The 26450-nt window shown below is 43.8% G+C and overlaps 1 protein-coding gene across 3 annotated transcripts in view; it reads left to right on the top strand.

The window, feature by feature from the left end:
* HIC2 (HIC ZBTB transcriptional repressor 2) overlaps positions 1-26450 on the top strand; it is a 95499-nt gene that overhangs the window by 6481 nt on the left and 62568 nt on the right. The window contains exons 2-3 of one of the 3 annotated variants that reach the window (XR_013348057.1): positions 316-392; positions 10959-11241. The exons of 1 other annotated variant lie outside the window; for it this stretch is intronic. The gene's annotated coding sequence lies outside the window, so the exon portion shown is untranslated. Of the gene's footprint in view, positions 1-315; positions 393-10958; positions 11242-26450 lie in introns of those variants that run through there. One more of the 3 variants, XR_013348056.1, reaches the window with a different exon arrangement.

Raw genomic sequence — 26450 nt, 5'->3', positions numbered from 1 at the left:
TGAATTTCATTAGCCCTTTTGGTCATAGCATTGCAGTGGGAGCTCACGTTCAGCTGATTATCCACAATGTCCCCCCACATCTTATTCTGAATGACTGCTTCCCTGGAGAGAGTTTCCCATCTTATAAGTATGGCCTATGTTCTTTGTTACATACTTTTTACATGCAGCCATATTAAAATGCATAGTTTGGTTGTACCCAGTTTACCAAGTGAACCAGATCGCTCTGTCAGTGACTTGTCCTCTGCATTATTTACCACTCCTCTAATTTTTGTGATATCTTCAAACTTTATCAGTGATGATTTTATTTTCTTCCAGGTCTGTCACGCACATGTTATACAGATGAGGGCCAAATATTGCTCACTGGGGAAACCTCCAGAAGCACCTCCTCAATGGTGATTCTCTGTTTACAGTTATTTTAAGATTGATCAGTTAGCCAGTTTTTAATCCACTTAACATGTGCCATGTTCATTTTATATCTTTCTAGTTTTTTAATCAAAATGTTGTGCTATACCAAATGCCTTTCAGAAGTCTAAGTATATTACATAAACGTTATTACCTTTTATCAACCAAACTTGTAATCTCATTTAAAAAAAAAATCAAGTTAATTTGATGGGCTCTGTTTTCCACAAACCCCTGTAGCATTAACAATATTATCACCCCTTTAATTCTTAATTAATCTAGTCCCATATCAGCTTCTCCACTACCTTGCCCAGGATCAATGTCCGACTGAAAGACCTATAATTACTCACGTCATCCAGTTTACCCTTCTTAAATATTGTCACATTAGCTTTCCTCCAGTCTTTTGAAATTTCCCAGCATTCCACAATTTACTGAAAATCAAACATTAACAGTCCAGCAAGCTCCTCAGCCAGCTCTTTTAAAATTCTTAGATGCAAATTATCTGAATCTGCTGATTTTAAAGATGTCTAACTTTAGTAGCTGCTGTTTGTGGCATTGCAGCTGTGTGGATCCCAAGATATGAGACACATGGTGGGGGAGGTAATATCTTTTATTGGACCAACTTCTGTTGGTAAAAGAGAAGCTTCTGTCCCCTTAGTGGTGGCTGTTTAATGTCCTTCTGAGATACTAGTGCAATGGAAAGAGTGTCGTCCGATGATGACTACATTATCTCCTCCTCCGAATGCAGAACAGAAATACTTATTGAAACCTTCTACCTTTTCTGCATTATAATTCTATAATTTCTACCAGTGGACAATACCATTGTTTGGATTCTTTTTGTTTCTAATAAGGAGTTTTTTAAAGTATATTGTCCTTAACTCTGCTGGCCATAGACTTCTCCTTGTTTCCCTTTGCTTTTACAACTCTGGGTTTTAAAAGTGATGCATGATATGGTGGCCATTGGAAATGCCACAACACACAAGTTAATTTACTATGCTGCTTGACATTTTGCAAGCCCAGCTCACCCCTAAATTGCCTTCACCTAGGTATACAGAAAATTCTCACTCATGAAATGTATGTTTGTAGCTTTTCTTTTTTCTTTTAAATAAAAGAAGCATTCATTGTACATGGATCCAGTCTTCAATGTGCCACAAGAAGATACCGTCATACAGGACTAAAATCATCATGCTTATTTTAGTCTTTCCACGTGCTGTCAGTATGCCACTGTCCCATCTGAGTTTTGTCTGACCCTATGAAACCTTTCCTTTTGTCCAATAAAGAGTTCAGAGCAGTGTTTGTGGGGAATATTTTTGAATTAAACTCTGAGTCTCTGAAAAAACCTGTTGTCCATTTTCAGAAAGCTCTTGATACTCTGATGTTTCAGACATGACACAACCTATTTTTCAAAGAAAAATCTGTAAGTGTTTTGGGGCAGGGACCAGGCCTACCAATGTTTGTATGACAGAGAATGTATCCATTAACTTCCCACATACGCATTTTCAGAGCTCTGCTCATACATTTAAATCCTGACCTGTGGGTGATGTCCTTAAAAGGTTTCCTTTCGTCAGAGATGGCCAGTTGTGTTGTAGCTTTGTGAGGTTCATAGGCTGATGTCTGCTTAGGATTGGTTTGAAAGTAATTTCACTTGTGACCTGAAATCCAGTTATACCCAAGTTTCCCAAAGCTGAAAGCTTCTTATACCTGCTGAATTGATTTAATAACTGGTCTGACGTTGTTCGTTTAAAAAGGGGGAAAACCTTGTTCTGCCCTGAGTTGGTGCATATGAATGCACCAGTGGCTTGTATGTCGGCTCTTCTGGATGGTCTTGATTGGGACTTGGGAGATCTGGGTTTGAATTGTGGCTCTGCCACATACTTCCTGTGTGACTTAGGGCAAGTCACTTAATTTCTCTCTGCCTCAGTTCCCCATCTGTAAGATGGGGATGATATCCGTTGTCTATTTAGCTCTCAGCCCTCTGGAGGAGGGACTGTATTTTACTAGATCTTTTCACAATGGGACTCTGACCTCAGTTGCGGGCCTTTAGGAGCCACCATAGTACAAATAATAATGCATCCTAAAGGGCTAAGTCAATGATCTTATGCAAAACTTGATATCCAGGCCTCTTGTAAGTTGGGCTTGTTAGGCTCTGTTGTACGGTTATTAAATCAGTGTTGCAAAATATCATGAATATTTACCATCCGGAGTATCAAATCTATTTAACCTTACCACAACGATGAAAATATGAATGCAATTTTGTTCCCCTGTGGTGAATAGCTCTTCGGAAAGAGTCTCTTGCACCACCACCTCTTTCCTGGAAATGTCCCCGAATAATTTGAAAACAGTCATCTGTCCCCCTTTAACCTCTGCTAGGAGTGGTTTCTTCTCTTGTGTTTGTTTTCCCCTCTTGGGTTACGTGGTCCAGTGCCAGCATACAGTGTGACTCAACAGCCTTAGAGATTCTTGGAAAAGCACTTCCGTTTGCTCTAGGTCAAAATTGTGTTGGCAGCAAACTGACTCTACTGTTTACAAGTTGGCAGCACTCTTAAGCGAACTCCAAGAAGAACAGTTTAATGCGTGTTGCGCTCTACATCCATCCAAGTTGCGAAGGTGTTTGAAAATACTGGCCTGTTATAATGGGTGGGACTGCTTGAAAAGGAAAGGGCATGGGCTAATGCAGAGTTTCCCAAACTGTGGTCTGTGGACCACTTGATAGTGGTTAGTAGACAGCTGGCTGGCCACTTGGTGCTGGCACTCGTCATTTCCAGTTATTAAATGTCATCAGCTGCTGTAGTTGCCATAGTGCTGTTACTCCGTCACCAGTTAGAGGCAAGGTGGTCCATGCTTGGAAAGCTACAAGGGGATCTCATTAACTTGCAGTACGCAGCGGGGAAAGAGTCTGAGAATCCCTGGTTAGTGGCTAAAACAAAGGCTTGGATGTAATGATTCCTTTGCCACTCGCTGGCTGTGTAATTTTGGGAAAGTCACTCGCGCCTCTGATTCCCCATCTGTATAATGGGCATGATATTTGAAAGATGGGCTAGATGACCTCCTGGGCTTTTTCCTTCATCTTTTATGAAAGGAAAGGAGTAATAGCTGCCACCATTGTCTAACTTCTTCTGGTGCAAACTGCCTAATTATTTCAGGCTTAACACTTCTGGTTCAGTTGCCCATATCTGCAAGGAGAGCTGGTTGTTAAGGAAAAGCAGTTCGAACTTGCAGTACTACTGCAGTGGGAAGCAGTTTGTTAAATGGAAAGCTGTTTCAGGGGTGTGGCCAGCAACTGTAGGCTGTGGGAAAAGGAATATATACAGTAGCTTTACATTGAAACAGTGGTGGTTTCAGGTTGGAAGTGGTAGAATACTTGTCCTTATATAGCATTTTCGTCCAAAGATCTCAAAGTGCTTTATAAACAGTTAAGCCTCATAACTGTCAGATTGATGGTGCTAACTCCTCTGTGCCTGCATTTCCAGATCTGAAATATGGCAATGCTGTGATTTCCCCGACACCCCCTCAACCCCACCCAGGTCACACCATCAATGTGTGTGATGGTACATATTTCCTCCCCACGTAGAGCAAACTAAACTGTAAAACTTAACCAATCTTTTGTGACTCCTTTCCCCTCCCGGAATCTGGGGGATTCAGATGAGTGGGATCTGTATTTGAACCATATGTGAGTAGGGTTTTGTGAAATACAACCTCATCCAACAGAGTCCTGAGAAACCAAATCCACCCATGATATCCCCCCGCCCCCTCTAATGGCAGGGAAACCAGCTGCATCCCTGGCAGAGCCCGACTTTACTGATGGCAGTGTACTAAATCAGCCCAGCACATCCAGTAGTATGTGTTAGACGCTTGGGGGTTCATCTCACCCCCCAACTCCACCCCCCGCTCTCAGTGAACTGGTTAGACAAGAGAGAAGGGACAGGAGTCCAGAGAAGTCCAAGCCAGTTTACAGATGTTCTGACATTATTCAAAATATTTGCTGACTCGCCTTTGTCTCCTCACTGATCATACGTAGACCCATGCTTGTCTGTCTCTCTGAAACTGCTTGATCTGCACCCTCTCTCCTCTCCCTGCCCTCCTCCAAAACCTCTTGAAGCAATAGCCATGCACATGCCTGTTTGAGGTTGAGAGGAAAGCTGCCTTATTTCACTAGGTTTGGCCAGTCAAAGTGGTGAGTAAGAGGGTATCTTACAGCCCTAGGGCTGTAGCTTGATTGGCTGAGGTCACGTTTTTGTAAGTGAGAAGGTAACAGCTGTCCTTTGTGGCATGCAGCAATTCAGGGGAAGTTTCAGAAAGTGTTCCCCCCTTCCCCCCCCCCCCCCGCACCCAAAATAAGAATCGCCATGTTATTGCCCCACCCCCACACTGAGCTGCGCCTCACGAGGTGGGGGAGGAGTGATTCGTGTGTTGGCCAGGAGCTCATATATTGGCAGTGGGAGAGAGAACCCAGTCGCTGCTAAATTTAGTGTAAATTATTGAAAACTAATTGGGCATGTTTGTGCTAGGAAAAACTTTCAGTTCCCACTCTTCTTAAATCTTCCAGAAGGAGGGAATGCCAAGGTGCGAAGGGTATCCTGGCATTGCACGGACTTCAGTGCTGTGCCATATAGGTATTTCTGCAAGCCCGTACTTTGCAGATTGATTTTTTTTCTTTTAATTTAGAGTCAGGGTTTGAATATTAAACAAGTGGTAATATGAACACACGACTTTTGCAGTAAAATAAAGAAATCAATTAATTAGTGCAAACTAATTGTTGGTCAGAGCTAAATGTTCAGTGGAAAAAGCCCCTATGAGCATATGATAGAGTATAGAGTTGCTCTTTGCACCAAAAATTAGACTTAGTGCCACACATGGACACAGAGCACTTTGCAGCTGATAGAATGTACTCAAAAACCAGACCGCCTTCCTGGCCCTAAGGAGCTTGTAATCCAAAGGCTCAGATAGGTGCAAGACGGATAACTGATTAGGGTCAGACTCTGCAAACGTTTGGGCACTTCTCCGGAAGTCAGTGTGACTCTGCTGGAGTAAAGGCTTGCACAGTCCAGTCCAAGGAGTGGGGACATTGCAGCTGTTGAACAAAAGAGAACTGCTGGTGGATTATTATTATTATTAATGTAATTTTATGCAGAGGGCTCTTGGCAAAGGCCTGGTTCTCACATGGGTGAATGCTTTGTACGCTACCAAGGCAAAAGTCTAGTGGACTTTTCCTACTTTGTAACTGACACTTGGTGTGGTCCAGTCTTTTGGGCCAGGAGCTGAAGATACTATTTCAAAATGGTCCCTGGGTCACAGTTGATACTTTGGGACAGCTTCTCGGTCCTGTTCTGCTCCCTGTGCTCTGTAAAGGGAATGAAAACCACCTGCAAGTTTCCTGCTGGAGATCCTCTCAAAATGTGGAGGAGACTCAAACAGGTGTGGAGCCGCCATAGTCCCTAGTGCAGGAAGTGAGAAGGGGCATGTGTCTGGAGCACATTTTAACCCACATTGGGGCTGGCGCAGAGCATTGGAGAGTCTTCACTGGGTGTGGGTTCTCAGCTTCTCTTACTTCAGTCCCCACTCTCCTGCTTCCCGGGCTGTCCTTTATTCGGGAGGGGAACTGTCCTTTGCTAGGTGCGCCCCTACGCTCAGACAGAGGCAGCTGAGCTCAGACCGGCTCTCCTCCTTTCTCCCAGAGCCTGGCTGGGAAGCAGATGGTAGAGCCAGCGCCACTCTTCTCCCTCCCCTGTGCTGCAGCAGGGGGAGCTGCGACCGGAAAGGGGCGTCCATTTTGACATTACAGTTGCTCGTGAGGCTGCAGAGGAAGTGGTGGGGACAGTTTGAGAAGCGGCACCCTGTACCTCCTCTCTCTAGCAATGGGACTGGCTCAAACGCTGCAGGGGACCGTCTGGGGAAGGCATGTTCGAGTCCTAACCCTATGCACATTTTGTTCTTCGACCAGTCGGCCTCAGGCCACAGTGTAGAGGTTTGAGATAAGACATGATTCTTCCAGCTGCACACGCATTTCAGGGTTTTGTCCTGTGCCCATTATCATAATGTCAGAGTGCCTTCCATGTAAAATAGATTGGCACGAGTGATTCTCAGTAAGTCTCTGGCTCTTCTTGTCGGTCTTTATTTTTTTTTTAAAAAGAAGAAAACCCTAAAACCTCCTGAATAGGTTTGTTAGTCAATGAATTACCAAAAATTCTTCTCTCTGATGTGCCAGTGGACCCAGAGATTTTTGTTTTTTGGATTTACTCCGAAAACTACCTAATTTCAAGGACATGCAACACTTACTTGACATAATGTAGAAGAGAGACAAGGTAATATCTCTTCTGTTGTGAGAGAGAGAAGCTTGCAAGCTTGTCTCTCTCACCAACAGAAGTTGGTCCAATAAAAGATCTCACCCATGTTGTCTCCCCAATATCCTGGGACCAACACAGCTAAAACAACACCGCACACAATAATGCGAAAGAAACATTTGATGAGAACATAAAACCTTCATTTGAAGGGCAGGGAAATGGACAACTAATTATCTTACTTGCAATTCTCCTGCTAATCAGGCCCCTTGGTAAACTTTTTAAATCAAACATTATCACTTTGGTGTATCAAATAAAAACCACCTTTTTAAAAAATGATACTTTACAGTAACTCCTCACTTAACGTTGTAGTTATGTTCCTGAAAAATGCAACTTTAAGTGAAACGATGTTAAACTAATCCGATTTTCCCATAAGATTTAATGTAAATGCAGAGGGTTAGGTTCCAAGGAAATTTTTTTGGGGCAGACAAAAGGCATTGTATACTGTACAGTACTGTACTGTGGTTGGGAGGTGCCCCTGACTTATCCCACACAAGCACAGCCCGTTGCAGGCAAGGACGCTAGAAAGCACCTTGTGCAGCAGCAGCGGCCGCTTCCCCCAAGAAGAACAGGCACTGACTTTGCTGGGGGATGCTCCAGGCCCGCCTTTTCCTGTCCCTGCTCCACTCCAGGCCCACCTCTTCTCACCCCCACTCCACCCCCTCTCCGGAGCACACCGCGTCCTCGTTCCTCTCCCTCCCCGTGCTTCCTTGCTGCCAAACGGCTGTTTGGTGGTGCCTAGGACTTTCTGGGAGGGAGGGGCAGGAGTGGAGATGCAGTGAGTCCTACCTGCCGCCAAACAACTGTTTGGCAGCGGGGGAAGCACTGGGAGGGAGGGAGCGGGGAGGAGGCGGAGAAGAGGAACTTGTGCAATGCTCCCTTGTAAAGTTGCTGCTCTTCCACAGAATCTTATAAGCAGTGGACAGAGCAGGCAGCCAAACGATGTTATAAGGGAGCACTGTACAACTTTAAACGAGCATGTTCCCTAGTGGAGCAGCGATGTAACTTCGAAACAACATTAAGCGGGGGGATGTTAAGTGAGGAGTTACTGTACTTGTTTTAAGAATGGCTTTCTAATGGGACCTGATTCTGCAAGGCACCAGAGTCAACAGAATTGGAGTTGTCCCTAATAGAAGAGCAACTCTTCACTATGCAGTAATTAGTAAAATGGACTCTCTCTTGCATAGTAGTTTCTAATTCACTGGTATTTGAGTGAACAATCTCTCCCTCAAAAGCAGAATCTACAATGGACAACTGCACGAAAGTGTCACTTGATTTTAGAACTGTTTGGTAATGAACATTGGTTCTGTTTTGGGTGGTAGGCAGCTTGAGGATTTGAGCAAGTTGGTTCGTAAAAGTCTCTGTATTGTTTCCCTTCTTTTGTTCTAGGAATTGACAGAATGAAGTCAGCCACCTTGTTGATCCAGTTCTATCAAAATAAATAAATATATAAAATATGCTGTCCAAGATTGAACCAGCACAGTAGTGCTGTTTAACATGCACTGTTTTGAAAAAAAAACACTTCTATCCCATTCATAGAAAGCTTAGCTTAGCTTTGTAGTGGATGGAGATGGGATTTAAGTTCTGATGCTTGAGTGACAGATGGGTTGGGAGGAGAATTTTAATGGTCAAATAATTTGCAATCCTCTGAACCCAGTTCTCCTATGGCAGTCCTCATAATTGACCTGTCTCTTTTATTAAACAATTTGGTGCATGACTTAACTCTTTTACTATGCCAGTTCTTAAATTCCAGTTGACCATCTGATCTCCATGCTGACTTCCCCTTTCCATGTCTTTTAAAGTCAAGTTTTGCCTTTCTTCCAAAGCCCCCAGATTCTGCATGTTCCTCTGTTTCCAACTCTGCCTTCGTGTCTGCCCTACTTTCTCCTGTGCACCTTCCCATTCTTAGCACCGTGCTCATTCCTGTCTGTGGTCATCTTGTTTTGTCTCCTCCACTCAGATTTGCATTGGGTCTCATGCTGCACTTTATATGGAGCAGCCAGCCATCTAATACGTACTGAACTACTCCATGAAGCGTTGCATTTGTAACAGTCCCCTACAGTGCTTTGTGTGCTGCACTTACTTGTGCCTATAGACTGTAGGCTGTTTTGTTTTGAACTGCTCTGGGTACACTGGGCCTGTAAGAATACCTGACCACCGTTCAGATGGAGTTTGTGAGGGGTGTCCGTTTGCTGCTGCTTCTGCTTTTCTTACCTATTAGGAAAGCAGGAGAGCTTGATGTTGGTGCATATGCTTCGTTCTTGCTGGATGCCAATGGTTAAACTGAAGCCTTCAGTCGGACAATTCATGCTTGTTCTTGTTCTTAAAAACATCCAGCCTACCCACCAGGGTGCCATCTGTGTGTTCCTGGACTGGCCTCCTCCGGGGTATCCAGGGCCTAGTGATTATCTCTTTTGGGGGAACCTGTGACTGTGGGCCTGATCCTGTAACATGCTGAATGCCCTCAAATGCCACTGACATCAGTCAGTTGAAGGTGCTCAGTATCTTGCAGCAATTACTTAGCTTGTAAGTCCCTGGGGGCCAGGACCATCTTCTCGTTCTCTGTTCGTACAGCACCTAGTATGCTGGCATCCTGGACCATGACAAGGGCCCCAGATGCTTTGGTGGGATAAATACTTAGGCCTAATCTCAGCAACCCACAGACCTCATCAGCTCTTCACTTGGCCATGGAACCGAAGAGGAAGGCAACATACAGTCCACTTCTCTTTCCCTCCCTGGGCAGTATTGGGACCCAAACTAAATAAGGCCCCATCTATAACACCAGACGAGAGCCTCCCTGTTGGGATAACTACAAAATATGAAAAGAAAAAATTGAGCCTTAAGTTCGCTTTTGCAATTTAAAAACTTTGTCTGAATTTCATAAATTTTGCATGAAAATAGGCAAACACGCAGCACCCAGCATCATAGGACTGGAAGGGACCTCGAGAGGTCATCTTGTCCAGTCCCCTGCACTCAAGGCAGGACTAAGTATTATCTAGACCATCCCTGTCAGGTGTTTGTCCAACCTGCTCTTAAAAATCCCCAATGATGGAGATTCCACAACCTCCCTAGGCAGTTTATTCCAGTGCTTTTCCACTCTGACAGTAAGGAAGTTTTTCCTAATGTCCAACCTAAACTGCCCTTGCTGCAATTTAAGCCCATTGCTTCTTATCCTATCCTCAGAGGTTAAGAAGAACAAATGTTCTCCCTCTTCCTTGTAACAACAGTTTTCAAGTACATAAAACTTTATGTCCCCTCTGTCTTCTCTTCTCCAGACTAAACAAACCCAATTTTTTTTTTTCAATCTTCCGTCATAGGTCATGTTTTCTAGACCTTTAATCATTTTTTTTGCTCTTCTTCTGTCCATATCTTTCCTGAAATGTGGCGCCCAGAACTGGACATAATACTCCAGTTGAGGCCTAATCAGCACAGAGTAGATCTGAAGAATTAATTCTCATGTCTTGTTTGACTATACTCCTGCTAATACATCCCAGAATGACGTTTGCTTTTTTTTGCAACAGCGTTACACTGTTGACTCATATTTAGCTTGTGATCCACTATGATCTCCAGATCTCTTCCTGCAGTACTCCTTCCTAGGCAGTCATTTCCCATTTTGTTTGTGTGCAACTGATTTGTTCCTTCCTAAACGGAGTACTTTGCATTTGTCCTTATTGAATTTCATCCTGTTTATTTCAAACCATTTCTCCAGTTTGTCCAGATCATTTTGAATTTTAATCCTATCCTCCAAAGCACTTGCAACCCCTCCCAGCTTGGGATTGTCCACAAACTTTGTAAGTGTACTCTCTCTGCCATTATCTAAATCATTAATGAAGATATTGAACAGAACCGATCCCTGCGGAACCCCACTCGTTATGTCCTCCCAGCATGACTGTGAACCACTGATAACTACTCTCTGGGAATGATTTTTCAATCAGTTATGCACCCGCCTTATAACAACTCCATCTAGGTTGTATTTCCCGATTTTGTTTATGAGAAGGTCATGCGAGACAGTATCAAAAGCCTTACTAAAGTCAAAATATACCACATCCACAGCTTCCCCCCTATCCACAAGGCTTGTTACCCTGTCAAAGAAAGCTATCAGGTTGGTTTGACACGATTTGTGATATGAAGTGCATAAAATGAAAGTTAGCATGTACAATTATTCAGTATGTCAATCTCTTGCTGGTTGAAATAAAATATGAATTTTCTGTACCCTTCTAGCTGTGCCATGACAAAATGAAAGTTACAGAGCTTTCTACTGCCAGGAAAGATGGGGGCAAGACATCTGCTCCCCTGTAGAAAAGACCGTGAAGCTGCAGCCAAATCGCAACTGGAAAGTGAGAGCATGGCAGCTAATCACCATCAATGGGCAGATATCTAACCACGTGAAGGCTGACATCTAGTATTGGGACACTTGTCTCTGGGGAGAGTTATGGTGTCTGTAGTGTTCTTCTCTTTCAAGCACAGAGACCTTGTCGCCAAATAAAAGTTGTTTCCGTTTTAATCATTACGTAACTTAGCACACAACAGCAGCCAGCGTGAGGTGGTGTCAGCAGCCTGCCGCAGCAAGCCAGCCAGAGCCCTCTGTCCGAAATGGAGGATGAGCTTTGGCCCCTGACACCACAGCCTGGTGTAACGACAACAGCTATCCACAAAGTGGGGAGGAAGAGAGTTAATTATAATGTGATACGTTGGGAAGCTCTTTCTAAAGGCCTAAGCTCCTTTCAAACACTAGGGTTTCAAGTGCCTAGATACATGGAATCAATGCCTATTAGGAAAAGAGCATAACACTGGTGCGTGTGTGTGTGTGTGTTTTGTGTTTCTGGTCAAGGTGTCCTCCTGCCGCTCTTTGGGGTGGGGGTGACACTGAATCCTCTTTAGTCAATTGGTATGTCTGTGCTGGAGCTGGAGGTGTAATTGCCAGCTCTGACCGAGCTAGCATGGTGAGAAGAGAGACGCAGCTGTGGCTGCACACTTGGAGAGAGGTGTAGCCTCCTGAGGACAGGGCTGAGGTCTTGGATGGTGTTCTGTTGGGGTGGCTAGCCCGTCCTGCCGTGGCTACACTTCTGTGTTTAGCACCCTAGCTCGATCAGAGAGAGCACGGCATGCCTACCTGGGCTGGAAATTGCACTTCCAGCTCCAGCACAGATATACCCTGTAGCTCCATTCTGTACTCTGTTTAAAATAGAGCAAATGCAGGCCAACAGAGAGCTGGGTGAGGGGGAAATGTGGGGAACACAAGTATCCCTGCAGGTCGTGCAAGTAACCTGGTGAAGAGCAGCTACTGAGGGCTTTGGCGTGGCCGCTTTCACAGACAGCTGCACTCCACCCAGTGTGGGTGTTACCTAGCATTTAGCAGATGTAGTTTCCTATTGATTTTTGGGTGGAACTGATTTATAGAGCTATTTAATGGAATTGATTCTTTTTATAACTTTCTTTTTCTCAGAGTCTACAAGTTTGCAGGTGTACAAATATACAAACATACCCCAGCAGTCCCTACTCTGTCCTGTCCTTTACATTCTCCCCTCAAAAAAAAAAAAAAATAAAAACTGTCCAAATCTTGAACGCCTCCTTTTGACTTGACTTGATATGTGAGCTGCAATAAATTCAACATGATGAAATCCCAGTGGTGGGTATAACCACAGAGTGGTGCTCCATTAAGCCATTGACTGTTGGGAATGTTTGTTGTGGTTGTGTCTGAAGTGAGGGGAGGGCTCCCTTTAGCTTAGTGTAGGCAGATATTTTTAATTCTTCCTGGCTCACGAATTAGGGAAAGAGAATCTAGAAATCACCTAAGATGTGTAGGATTGTGCAGTCTCTCCCTTTGTAAGTGACCAGGTAGGGATGACAATATTACTCCACTTACTGTCTTTCGCGCTCTGTCCCCAAGGTGCAGATTATATTAAGAATATGTTTTGACTACAGAAATATTGCGAGACAGTGGAAATATTTCCAGGTTTCTTTGTTTACTGTTTGCAGCCTTATTTTTTTAGTATGTTGGTAATCTTACAATACTAAATACCACAGTTTTGGTGTGGAATTTGGTTGTGCATGTTAGATAGACTCTTGATTGGGTGGCATAACTACCAGCCTACCGCCCTGCTAACGAAAACCGGGTGTTAATGTGCAAGAAGAGAGCTGATCTCTAGCCAGGACCCAAATCATGCAGGGCTTCAGTAATTAAAAGTGGAATTACACTCAGTAACTAAGTGGAAGCCACCACAGAACCCAGGTGTCCTATGTGATTTCTGTGAGAAATGCAGCTAAGTGAGCAGGCAGCTGTATTCTGCACTAGCTGAAGCTTCAAAGTCGTACTGTAGCCCCAAGAAGGGTACATTGCAATAATCCAACCGGGAGGTGACACAGACATGGTTAACAGGTAAAGACCCCATCTGAGTGGGGAAAAATCCCTTGCTCCTTGCTGACTGACTGCAGACAGAAAATCTCTGCTACAGATGATAGTTGACTATCTCAGGACCCAGTACGAACACTCAACTGTTTAGTTTTACAGGACTGCCAAAAAACACATTATGTGTACGCTGAATCTCTTGCTACTATGGGACTGTGTTAGTGGGGCTTGGCAGATACATTCTAAACAGTGCATGCATGATGTAGAGCAGCTAATAGTTTGGTCAGTGGTCTTATATCTACCATTTTAAATACCATATATCATCAGCTTTGGGAAAGGATTACAAAAATAAGTAAATTGCCCTGGCCCAAATGTCAGTGGCGCAGGGACTTGCATTCACACACAGGAAATTCTGTGTATGTATGGTTGCAATACAGGCTTTTAAACATGTGGGTCTAGCTTGCAGTATGCTACCCTTTCATAGCTTCCCAGCAACAGTAACTACTGTTAACCTTCTTTTGGCACTTTGTACAACATCTTAGCAAATCCTAAAGGACACTCTGGAGGGGGGGAAAAGGAACTTTATTGTTGCTTCATAAATGAAACCTGCAGCAATTGGATTATACTGTTGTGTTTTTTATGGAGGTGTTTTATATACTCTAACCATGCTGTAAACTACAGGTTCTGTTTACTTGGCTATCATACCAGCTATTTGTAGTCTGAGTCTTTTGCAGATGTGATTCATAGGTTTTTAAAGCCAGCAGGGACCATTACCATCTTGTCTGACCTCCTGCATAGTACAGTCCAGAGAACCTCACCCAGTAATTCCTGTATCAAACCTGTAACTCCTGGTTAAGATACAGTGTATTCTTTAGAAGAGGCACCCAATCTTGATTTAAAGACTTAGTGATGGAGAATTCACCACGTTCCAGTGGTTCATTACCCTCACTGTTAAAAATTTGCCCCTTTTTTCCAGGCTGTCTCCTTCTTGCCATCACATGCCCAAAGCATCCAGGTGGACTTAACAAAACCTGCAGCTAAGGCAAGCATTCTTATCTGTCTCACCCCACTGCCAATCCTCTCCTCTCCATTCTCTGTAGGGAAATAGAAGAAATTCCAGACATTCTTTGGAAGGGAGAGGGTTAAGTTTAAAGAGCTGGATGTCTTGTCTTTAACTGCTGCTGGTGGAGGAGGGGATTGAACTGAGCGTGCTCTCTGGAACTGCTTTATTATAGGTTTGACATGGCCTTGGCGTGTCCTTGGTTGGTTTGGTTAGGTAGCTCTTCCTTGTCCAGGGGTCCTCAACACAGAGCCTGGCAGCAACAACTTAGAAAACATTTACTTTGGAAGATGAGATTTCTTCAATAAAGAGAGTCACAATTATTATCTTGTGTAATTTAGCTTCAAACAGGTAGGGGCTAAAGGGCCATGTTAGTTTAGGATTCTGAAGTCACTAAAGTTTTTGCTAGGTGCTGTACTAACGAAGTAATAGACAAACTCTGCCACCAAGCGCTTACAATTTAAATAGACAAGACAAAGGGTGGGAGGGGAAGTAGAGGCACAGAGGTGAACTAATGGGCTCAGTTTCACAAAGCAGGTGAGTGGCAGAGCCCTGTCTGCTGAGACATGCACTCTTTCCTAAATCCCTGTGTCTCAGTCCTCTTACTTGGACTCTTGAAATTCTGTCTTAAGGCCTTGTCTAATTGACCGATCTAGCTGTTCCAAAGAAACTATCCCACTATAACTATCGTGGTAGAATTTAGCTTTATGAGTAGATTAATTATTCTATAATAGTCACTTTATTTCAGAACAGTGTGTCCACGCAGGGAAATATTCCAGAATAGCCGTGTCTCCCCCTAAAGACAAGCCATTAGAGCAAGAAGAGGCTATTGACACTCATCTTCCCATTTTCCTAGATGACTAAGTGAAAATAACTTACTTGTGGTCTCTTAGAAAGTTGATATTCTTTGACTTAAAGGAGATGCTACGTAAGAAGAATGACCAATCATGAAAGGACATCTAGAACTCCTGGTGCCCAGCTCTGCAAGTAGACCTCTCCCTGGGCTCTTGGATATAACCCATCCTAGTTGCCAGTACTTCCCCAAGGACTTTCTATGCTGGAGGAGATCTGTGGCAAAAAACCCCAAACATTAACTTGATGTGGCCATTCTGGGATGCGCAGAATGTGCCCTATGCATCTTTTTCCCAGTATCTTTATAGAATAAGTCTCCAGCTGCAAGTGGCCAAGTCTTGGCTCCCTAAGCAAACACCATAACTCATAATTTCACCCACTGTAAAATTCGTGGTCCCTTCAGACAGGCAGCTAAAGTATAACTGCATGTTCAGTTCTCACTAGGGAAATGACTGAAAATGAATACCAATTCTGTAGGTAGTGAATGCACCAATGCTCTCCCAGTTCACTGTACATTTTAATGTAACAATTGGATTCTCAGTCCTTCTCTGACTCCTTGCATGGGAGAACGTTGAAGAAAATATAAAAGGCAGAGCAGCTGTGGTCTTGGTCACGCAGGTCCATCCAGGAAGGCCTGGACAACAGCTACCCACCTATCACTAAGTTCAAAAATATTACGTTCTCCAAGTTGTTTGGTGTTGATTCAAATGTAGTTACAGCTCTGGAAGTCCTCAGATTGGGAAAAGGAGAGGCAACAGCGAGGAGCCTAGCTGCTAGAGGGTTTGAAGAGTTGGTTCCTCACCACTATTTGTCCTGGCTTTGCTGCTTTTCACCCCTTCAGGTATGTCTACTCTGCAATTAGCTGACTTGGGCGGAGGGGCTTGGGCTAAGGGGCTGTTAACTGCGGTGTAGACATTCGAGCTCTGGACCCTCCCACCTTGTAGGGTCCTAGCTCCTGGCCCCAGCCCAAGCCCAAATGTCTACATGGCCTTTAAACAGCCTCTTAGCCAGAACCCCACAAGCCTGAGTCAGCTGGCACTGGCTGCCTATAGATTTTTAATTGCAGCGTAGACATACCCATAGAATCCAAGCTGCAATCAGAAAACACACATGTGACTCCACTGTATCATTCACTCACTGCACCAATGTAGCAGGCTCCCTTTAATGGACCTTTATTTAGTCACTAATCTGTGTAGGCTGCAGTGTTTGGCTATATCCTACTGGTCACGAGCATTTTCTGCTTGTTGGGGCTGGGTCTGGGGTGGGAAGTCAGTCAATGAAAGATTTCAGTGACCAGGAATCCAGATTTCCCTTTTGTCTAACATAGTCTAAACTGAAATACTGCCTGTAGCTGGTCAAAACTAGTTACACTTTCTGTCCAGAACACCTTGGGAAGAGCTTTCTCTGCTCAGCTAAACAAGTCATCTCTGCACTCATGTCTTATACAGCTGTCATGAGCCCTGGCTGGTCTGAAGATGCCCTGCCTATTGCTTTGTGCTCTCGAAACCTAATTATCCTGCAGTGTAGCATTAGCTTTGCCAACACATGCGGTCACCCAGGAACGTGAAACAGTTCTTGCTTTCCCTCTCAACGTCCCTGGCATGCGTATATCCTACTCGGACTGCTTCTAAGCTCTGCCAGCTCTCTGATTGGGTCAAGTGATAAGATGTCATTCTTGATGGTGTATCTCTTGAGCTACAACCGACTGCACTGAGCCTCCCTGCTGTGTGTTCTCAGAACAAGAACTTGACAGGTTTTCCCATACATGCCTCCTGGTGACAGAGCACCAACAGATTAAAACAGTGAATTGTCATTGGTCACACTCAAGAAACACAGACCACGAGGAATGTTTTCTGATTCAACCCCCCCCCACCTCTCTGTTACTTATCTCACTAGTATTTAAGTTTCTGTCCTGCCTTGCCAAGTGCCCTCATGATATTTGTTACTGCTTGCCTCATAAAAATTACCAAAGGAAAACTAGCTTACCTATGCCATAACATGATAACCACCGTCACAAATGTTACCTACCATTTGTGCTGTGATTTCACTGATGTAAATACTATAGTAACTTGCTTTAAAAAGCTCTTGTAATCTAGCTAACTGTTGCTCTGGGTGCTCGAGGTCCCGTATGCTCTCATGGTTTAACTTCTACAGTTGGGGGTGAGGGGAACTAGAATGGTGTTTACTGAGCTAATAAACTTCTCACTAAACACAATTCACAGGGTCTAGTTGGCTAATACCCAGGACCTCCAGCTCAATGCTCTAACAGCTGGCCCTATACATTTTAAAACAAAGCTTTATTTGAAGTGAAAACTTTTTTTAAAAAAAAAAACAAAACAAAAAACACTACAGGATTTAATTCCTCTTTTTACTATTCTCCATGCCCACCCCTCCAGAGACATGAAAAAGCCTATAACTATTGCATGCATTTTAGAATATTTCCATTACAGTTCTTTGACAAATGCTAGTAGCCACCAAATCTCTCATCCCCCTCGGAATCTAGGGTGTGTGTGTGTGTGTGTATCTATCTATAATAATATAAAGAGCCCTCATCTTTAAAGCTGCACTGGGTGGATTTTTTTCTTATTAATATTTTAAAAACTGAGTCTGACCGTTCTGCCCTCTGTGAGCTGTTTGTTTCCCCTGTCTGCTATGGGAGTGGGGGAGGAGGAGAAGTGAAGTACTCACTTTTTTTGTTGTAGTTGTTTTTTGTTACTTCAGTGCTTTTAAATTAATTTCATGATCTTTTTATACCCCCAGTTGAAGTAAGATTTTTGTTTTTCTCCCCCTCCCCTCCTGCCAAGGAGAGAGAGAGCTTCACTTTAGCAGGTTTGTTTAAAATGTCTGAAGGATTAGTAGCAGGATTTTTCTCCTTTCTCAAAGTAAAAGCGTTCTAATTCTACAGGTTCATTCTGTGGATGTTCTTCCTTGTAACATCATAGTGTTCATAATTCCAAATGGGCTTCAAATGCTCTGCTTTTTCAAGGGTGCACAAATTTATACCAGATATGTAATGTGCTTAATATTCAGCTGCTTCAGAGCCAGGGTGATGGGTTAAATACCCCTGGTGATGAGGACTATTCTCTATTAGATACATACATAGCTCCCGTTGTTTAGGATGCAGTGTTAAGTGATTAGATCCAGGATTTGGGAGTCAGTGAACTTGGGTTTCTATTTTTACTCTTCCCCAACTTGCTCCATGATCTTGGGTGAGACACCTGACTTGTTTGTGTGTGCATGCCTCAGTTTCGCCAGGGGTAAGAACACATCCCGATGTTCTGTAAATCACTTTGAGGCCTGTATACCAAAGATGCTATATAAATGCAAGGTATTAACCTATTAATTGTTAATAAGGTGTTACACATGTGCCTTGAGAGGACAAGAGACATGATAGTTTTGCCCTCCACTTAATGGATTTGTTACCATTGCCCTTGTACAGAGCTTTTGGGGTAATTCTATAGACTGCCCTTTTTGGAGGGGTGGAAAGAAGTTAGTAAGGAACAATGAGATGTTCCAAAAAGCAGTTTTCCTGGCCATGATGTACAAGTTTGAGTAGGGTTGCCAGCCCTCCAGGATTGTCCTGGAGGTCTCTAGGAATTAAAGATGGTCATGTGATGAAACCTTCAGGAATACATCCAACGAAAACTGGCAACCCTATGTACAACTTTAAAGGATAACAGTAAGTAGTATTTTTTTAAGAGGCAAGGGAATCATTAATGCACATATACAGTACCTGGGTTTGTCAGTCACCCCGTGCCTGCTAAATTTGTCCTCCCCATTCCCAATCTTTTGAGGACTTCTTTTGTGATACAGACTCAGGATTTTGTTCTATTGCTGTATGGAGACATTCGATTTTTATGTACTGATTTGATGAGATAATGGAATAAACCTTGGTTCATTCATGCAGCCCTTTTTGGTCCAAAAATAAGTTTATTGTGTCAACTCTTCTTTAACGAATTAAATTGAAATATTGCTAACCATTTTAGACAAATTTATGTCTAGTAGTAACTGAGTTAAGAAATTCAAATGAAATTAAATAGTCAGTCATCAGTGTGGACAATAATGTAGTTTTCTCTGTTTTACAATAAGCAAGAATATCTTTACTTGTAGGTTTTGGATTTCCTGGCTTTTATTAGCTAGTGTTGCAACTACTTTTAATGTTGATCGGTTTATTTGTCTCTTGTCTGTGGCAGTGCCTGCTGCTCGATATCTGGCATGGGTAGTTGAATGAGGACTTGGGGACAGGAGGGGTTGTTCTGTGTTTGTACAGCACCTAGTACAGTGAGGTTCTGGTCCATGTCTAGAGTGCCTGGGTGCTATGATAATAGTTAATAATAATGAATAATGCAACAATGGCAGCTGATTTCAAGCAGAGTGTCCGCAAAGCAGGGGTATGAGCGAGCTGGTTTTCCAGGATGCTGCTCTGGGCAGATATCCGGTAGCAATTTCTGTAGAGTACACCTCACAAGGCCTCAATCTGAGGGCTAATCTGGCTTGGAGCCAAAGCCAACGGGGAAGCTTCATCCAGAGACATGGGCCTAATTTCCCCCAAATGGCAATTTCCTCAGCTGACTCAGAACCTCCTAGCTCAAGAGGAAGACAGAGGCCATTGTCTTAAATGCCCCTTTGGAGTGGATGCAGTGTGTCCTGGGCCTGAGGTTTACAAACTGGTGTATGAATTTGCCCTACCGCTCTGCTGTGAGAGGTAAGGCTCATCCAAAGGCTAATAGGAAGGAGCGCTAAGAAAACTAGGTTTTCTAGCTGCAGAAGCACTCGTGGCACAGGAGTGATTGGTTTGGGGTATTTTGGTTTTTTTTAAGCTCGCTCTTGGGACCTTCATGTCTGGTGCTGTCAGTATTTCTGCTTTAAATCTAGCATTTTACAGTACAGTCTGCAAATGGCCGTTTTGCTGGTCCTTCTTTTCTTTTGTAACACATCTACTCCAGTGCACCCTTTCCCCCATTGAGGGGGGCTTAAAGGGCCAAACTTAGCCCCCTAAGCACCTACAACTGAAGTCCAAGTTTGGCCCTTGGTGTTCTTGAAGCAACCTACCCACTACCATGCTCTCCTGCTTCCCACTAGCCTGAGCGCAGGCCTGATGGGGAGCAAAGGCTCTCTAACAGGGCTGTCTGTTAATGGAACTTGCTATCTAATATTCTACACTTTCCCCAGCATGTTCTTTCCTTTCCAGCTTGGAATGCAGGAATTGCTATGCCAGATCAGAACCAGGATCTGTCTGTCTAGTCTGGCATCCACTCCAATAGAGGCAAATGCCAGATGCTTCAGAGAAAGGTGACAGGACCAGTAAAAGTAAATTTTTAAGGAATAACCTGCTCATAGAGGAGGCAAGTAGTTGGTTTTATGTACTGAAGCACGAGGTCTTCTATCCCTCAGATTTGTATTCAGATTTGTGTAGCTGGGTATTCACATCCATTTTTAATTTTTTTTTTTTTTTTTTTTAAATCCTCCTAAGCTCCCAGCCTCTTGTATCTTGTGGCAATGAGTTCCATAGGCTAACTGCGTGTTGTATTTCAGTTTCAAATGCATTTTGAGTTGTTATTGAGGGGGGGATAAATAGTGCCTGCTTGTCTGTCTTTCTTCTCTGTAGCATTCCTTGTTTTGCAAACCTCCATTATGTCTTCTCAGTGAACTAAATAGCTCCAATCTTTACTCCTACAAAAGTCTTTTCATGCTGTAATTTTTTTTTTTTTTACCTGAATCTCAATCTTTTTTTATTTCTGCTAGACCTGGAATTCTGTTGGTCATGCTGGATGTTCCACACCTTAAAATAACTTGATATGGAGATGGTCATCTCATGAGACTGTGTTCCAAGATGCTCTAACCAGACACATCAATATTTTTCCTGTTCAGTAAATCATTGCATAAACTCTTCCTTCTCTCTCTCTCACCAATGAACGGGAGGGAGCTGCTGATCCATTCCATTCAGTACAGACTTGAGTTCAATAACTGAGTACCATCTATTGCAGGACAAGATAAGAACTCCCTATCTTCTCTCCCATGCCTAGTGTTTTCCAGCAGCTAAACCCTTTATCACAAACTACATGCATAAACAGTGTGTCCTGCCACGTAGCAATATTGCTGGTCGCTGGTGTGAAATAGCCTCAAAGCAACACAGCACAAGGGGGAGAGGCCTTGTCAGCTCCTTGCTCGAGAGGAGCAAGACCTTAAGCAGCAACTCCGTTTCTAGTGTTGAGGCAGAAGCCAATTTTAGGCAGGACCAGTATCCACCTCTGGGGGTGGCATATCTTAATTTCTGATTTGCTAATTCTTCTGCAGTCACTCAGTGCCCAGGCTTCCCCAGCATTCTGAAGCAGTATTGTATTTAGCTTAAGGACGTTGCTCACAGAATGCTTCGCAATCTACACTCGCTTGGGAGGGGAGTTTTCTTCCTGGTGGAATATTCCATTGTGGCAGGCGTCTCTCTCAACAAATTTATTTTTTAAATTATTGATATAAATTAGAGAAATTCTTCACCCAATCCCCCACCTCACTGCCACCATCAGGGGAAAAAAAATGCTGGTGATAAGGACAATATATAAAACTAGCACATACTGTGTTTGGAAATGGTGCCCTGCTTCATAGCATATTCACCTTGGCAAATACTCTTACCCTAAACCCCCGCTCAGTGACTTGTATGCCAGCTGAGGGATCTTATTGCTGACCTGTGGTTAATTGTTTTCTGGCCTACTATACAACAGTATAAAGGTGAAATGTAAGACAGCATGTCTCGTGGTTAGAGCCTGGAAAGGGGGAATTTGGGACTACTTGGGTTCTCACTTGCTCTGCCTCGGCGCAAATCACTTAACCTCTGCCTCAGTTCACCCATCTGGAAACTGGGTATAATAAATCCTCCTCACTTCTGAAGAGTGCTTTGCTCTGAGGTCATCTGATGGAAAAACTATATAAATGCACGTATTTAAGTTACATAGTATGGCATTTGATGTTATAGTACTGTATTACAGAGCTTATAGTCTCTTTGAGGCAGGGATTCTGTTATGTGTTTGTGCAGTGTTCAGCCCAAGGGGGCCTTCTCGGCATTACTATCCAAACAAATAATACAACTTTAAGATGTTTGAGAGTCCCTCTTTCCAGCAACCTGGCAAGAGGGTTAGTGGGCCTGAGCTAGGGAGTTCAGATCTGGATGCAGTTCCAGAATCAAACTTCTCCAGAGATGGGCTGGGGGTGGTTAGTCACTTGGCCTGGTCCCCTTCTATGTGAGAGTGCTCTGTGAGTCTCTGTGTACTAGTGACAGGCTGTCTTTTTCTCTGTCTGGAACTGATTTAATGTTACCTTCTCTTCCTTCCTATGTTGTTGTTGTTCTTGGACCCAAAACCATATTGTACTCACACGCACATGGCTGTACCGTTCATGGTTCCAATGGGTTGAAATAAAGTGGAGGGCAAATGCAGGACTAGTGGAGTTCGCACAGACTTGTTCAGAACCTCCCAAGAGTGAGGCCAGGGGATGGCAGAGCCATTTCTGTCCAGAAGCAGTCTAGCATGCAGCTGACCCTTTCAGTGAGGGTTTCTGGGCTTTGAGTGGCATTAGCAATTGGGTCAGCCTGCCCCCTCCTGTTTCTCTACTTCTGTAGCACATCTCCACTCCTCTATCACTGCTATAAGCCACTTGTTGTACAATTAAGACAAAATGCTTCAGTTTGGATCATTTCAGAAGAGGAAAGTCATTTTTCAGGTTCTAGGAATTTATTTTGTGATCTGAAAGGCTGTGTCTGGCAAAGGTTTATTTAGATTGTGCAGGACAAGCCAAGGGTGAGGGGGAAAATATGCGACTTACAGCTATTGCTATGAGGACCTGCACAGTGAAATTCTGCTAGCTGCTTTGCATTTGGATGTGAAAGCAAAACCAGCAGAGTTGCACACGAAACTATTTTTTTGGATCGGCACTCAAGTAAAAGTGTGTGTCTCTGGATGGGCATGCTTTGCTGCCCAGAAACCATTTTGTGCTCTCATTTTTCCTTAAGTGTGAAACTGGTCACGTGAGTTAAATAAACCCATGCAAACGCTGCTGAAGAAACTTGCTGTCTTCGTCAAGCTCAAGGAGTGCCAGGCCATGTGAACGCTGACCGGCTAGCATTCCCAGCTCTATTTATTGCACTGTGTCCCTCCGAGATGTAATGCTCTAATGGAAATTCCAGTAGACTCATTATAATCCTTTGCCTGGCGTCTCATTTCTGCTGGAGGACTAGTAGGCCAGGACCCACTGTATTGCTCCAAAACAGAGATGAAAATGTTTCAGCTGGAATTTCCAGTCGGCTGATTGTGTCTGTTTAAGAGCAGTGGGGAGACAGGTAGTACCTTTTGCTGTACTATTTTCTTTGTATGTGATTAGGATATGGGCACAGACAGACCTAGGGAAAGTGGTTCTCTATGGATCAGTTAATGAGTAAATGCTCTTCCACCTGGCAAGAGGTGTGTCTGGAATAAAGGCTGCAGCAGCTCATGAGTGCAAAGGCCCTCTCTAGGCTTGTACTGCTTCTGAAAGCCTGGTGCACTGTATGCACGTAATATAAATAAAAATAACTTTTTGAAAACACCATTTAAAAAAACACCTCTGGCAAGGCACATGCTTAACTGAAACCAGCTTGGTGATGGCCACCTCATGTGTGTTGAAAGGGGACTGGAGGGGGGGAGTGGGGAAGAGAAGAAGTGGAGACTGTTCTCTCAGAACAGCCTCTTGTTTGTAGCATTCAGCTGCCCAAGCTCTAGGCATCACAACCTTGGGAAGTCCCTAGGGACTCTTGATATTTAGCCTTGGTTTGTGTATGTGGATGGAACGCTCAAGTACTAAGAAACCTGCACGAGCAGACCTTCAGTCCCCTAGCAAAGGATCAAACCTACTAACTACACTTCGGCATTGCGCTGTTCTCCAGCTTCAGAAAACCAAAGGGCTCTCAGCGATTGACTCAATGGAGACCGGTTTCAGAATGGCAGCCACGTTAGTCTGTATCAGCACAAAACAAAACAAAAATGAGGAGTACTTGTGGCACCTTAGAGACTAACAAATTTATTTGGGCATAAGCTTTCGTGGGCTAAAACCCACTTAATTGGATCCGATGGTTTGACTCAATGGAGTTATTTCTGTCTGTGCCCTTTTTACAAAGGCACTGATGCAGAAGACCATTACTCACAGACCAGTAAGGGGTTAAATGAAATGCCCAGGCCGAGACCCCTTCCTGTAAGAAGGCATTGGCTAGAGGAGGGTTTTGCTGCAGACACGGGCTGATGCACTCCCAGCCAAGATTGCAGGCTTATCAGTAAAGATAAACACAGTGGGGTTTCCAAAACCGTGGGCTCCAGCCACTTATTTGAGATCCTTTTTCAGAAACCAGGCAAAAATGCAAGATCGTCTTGGAGATAGGAGCTCCTTCCAGGAGAGCTGCCAGCAGGCTTTGTAGAAACAGAAGCCATGTATTAATATGTGGTTTGGAACAGGTACAAGCAATATTAGTTTACCTGCTTCAGAACAGTACTTGAGCTGTTGCAATATCATGTAGGGTTAGGTCTGTGTTCTTAATTATCAGCCTTTTGCTGAGCATCCAAACGCATGGCAATATCAGCCCTCCTGCCAGGGCTTTTTGCTGCCTTGACACCCCAGGGTTTTATCACCTGTCTGTTTACCACTCTGCATAAATACCACGTAGGTGCTTTCCTTTTTTTCTTTTTTCCTTTTTATTCTGATGCTAGGAGCGGGAGGATGGGGATTCATGATGCTTCCTCATACGGGTTGAAGTAAAAATGTCAGACCAGCTCTTGAAGAATTTCAGGACACTGAGGGCATGGCTACACTAGAAGCTTCCAAGTGTTCCCGTGGCAGTGCTTTGAAGTGCGAGTGTGGTCGTGCGCGAGCGCTGGGAGAGACTCTCCTGGCGCTCCTGGTAATCCACCTCCACAAGAGGATTAGCTCCGAGCGCTGGGAGCCTGTCTACACTAGCGCCTTTGAAGCGCTCAGACTTGCTTGCTCAGGGGGGTGATTTTTCGCACCCCTGAGCCGGCAAGTTAGAGCACTATAAAATGTAAGTGTAGACAAGCCCTGAGTGTAGGCAGTTTAAGTCTGTAAAAACTCTCATTCATACAATACCTAACTGGTTTCTTTCCCTCTTTTCTTCATCACTACCAAAAGTGTCATTTTGTGTGAAACTGGAGATAGATAAACAAAACTAGAATGGAGTAGCATCTGGCTTCTCCAAGTACCAACCCTGGAGTCGATACTAACAATTCAGATAAATTGGTTAGTCTCTAAGGTGCCACAAGTACTCCTTTTCTTTTTGCGAATACAGACTAACACGGCTGTTACTCTGAAAATTCAGAGGGTGTTCCAGATGTGTTAGGGGACTCGCAGTTTTCACCACAAAAAAAGTTTGTGCCATTCTGAAATCTCAGCCTGAGCGCCTCTGTTTTGCCACAGTGGCTGATTGACACGTGTGTGCAGCCCCTTTATACAGGACTAGACTTGAGTTTTAAAACCCTGACATTTCTGGACTGTGACAGCAGTTGGTTTGGTGTTTCAGGCCATGGTTTAGCTTAGTTACTGGCAGTTTAAAAATAGTGTTGCAAACTATTGTACAAATCAAGTGGTAGAGAGATTTATAAAAAATTTATCCCAATCTAAGAAAGGGCCTCAGAACTTGGGAACAGGGGAGGCTTTTGATTATAGGTGCCCAAACCCACATTTAAAACGGATTAATTTTTGCATTTAGATGACTAGTGTTGGGTTCCATGTGCTAAAAGGTGTGAATGAAAAGGACTGCGTTGGTGTGAACATGGGATTTCCTGCCTCTGTACTTTTTGTATCATAGCAGTGGCACGAACTGAAAAGTGAACTAAATCGCCCTATCAGGAAAAGACCAGCTCCAGCCAAAAATTCTGACCCATTAGGGGGAGACCAGAGGAAGAGTGGTGTTGCTCGTTTGTGTTTGATCTCAATTGCTCTTTATTGCTGACAGTAGCATGTTAATGATGTCAGTGGGAGGTGAAAGATAGGTGAATTTCTACTAGGGCTGAGTGGCAGTTTAATTTTTGTCATCTGGGCTGCCGTGTACTCATAAAGAGGAATTTCTTGTTAGACTAATCTTTGGTCTTTGAGCAGTTTAAAGCACTGTGAATCAAAAAGGCTCTTGGTATTTGACTCAGGTGGTTTTAAGTTTTCTCCCCTCTCCCTGTTCTTGTATTTAAAACTGTGAACTGTTGGTGTTTAAGGGAAGTGACAAGTTCGAAATTCTGAGAATAGTCTGAGCCTCAGTGATCAGTGGCCATCTGTCGACCACAGCATGTTCAGCTTTTGTTCGACTTCTGATGTCGAAATCTCAAGTGCCTCCTGAATGCCCATTAGTTACCTCTTCCAGCAGGGACAGATAGACTCCAGCCTTGGTCAGGGGTATTGAAATAGACTTTCAATCCCTTCTTGGTTTGAG

The sequence above is a fragment of the Eretmochelys imbricata genome, chromosome 15 (assembly GCF_965152235.1).
Source record: "Eretmochelys imbricata isolate rEreImb1 chromosome 15, rEreImb1.hap1, whole genome shotgun sequence".
Lineage (NCBI taxonomy): Eukaryota > Metazoa > Chordata > Testudines > Cheloniidae > Eretmochelys > Eretmochelys imbricata.
The sequence above is the reverse complement of the archived record's forward strand: the minus strand, read 5'-3'. Positions and strand labels throughout refer to the sequence as shown.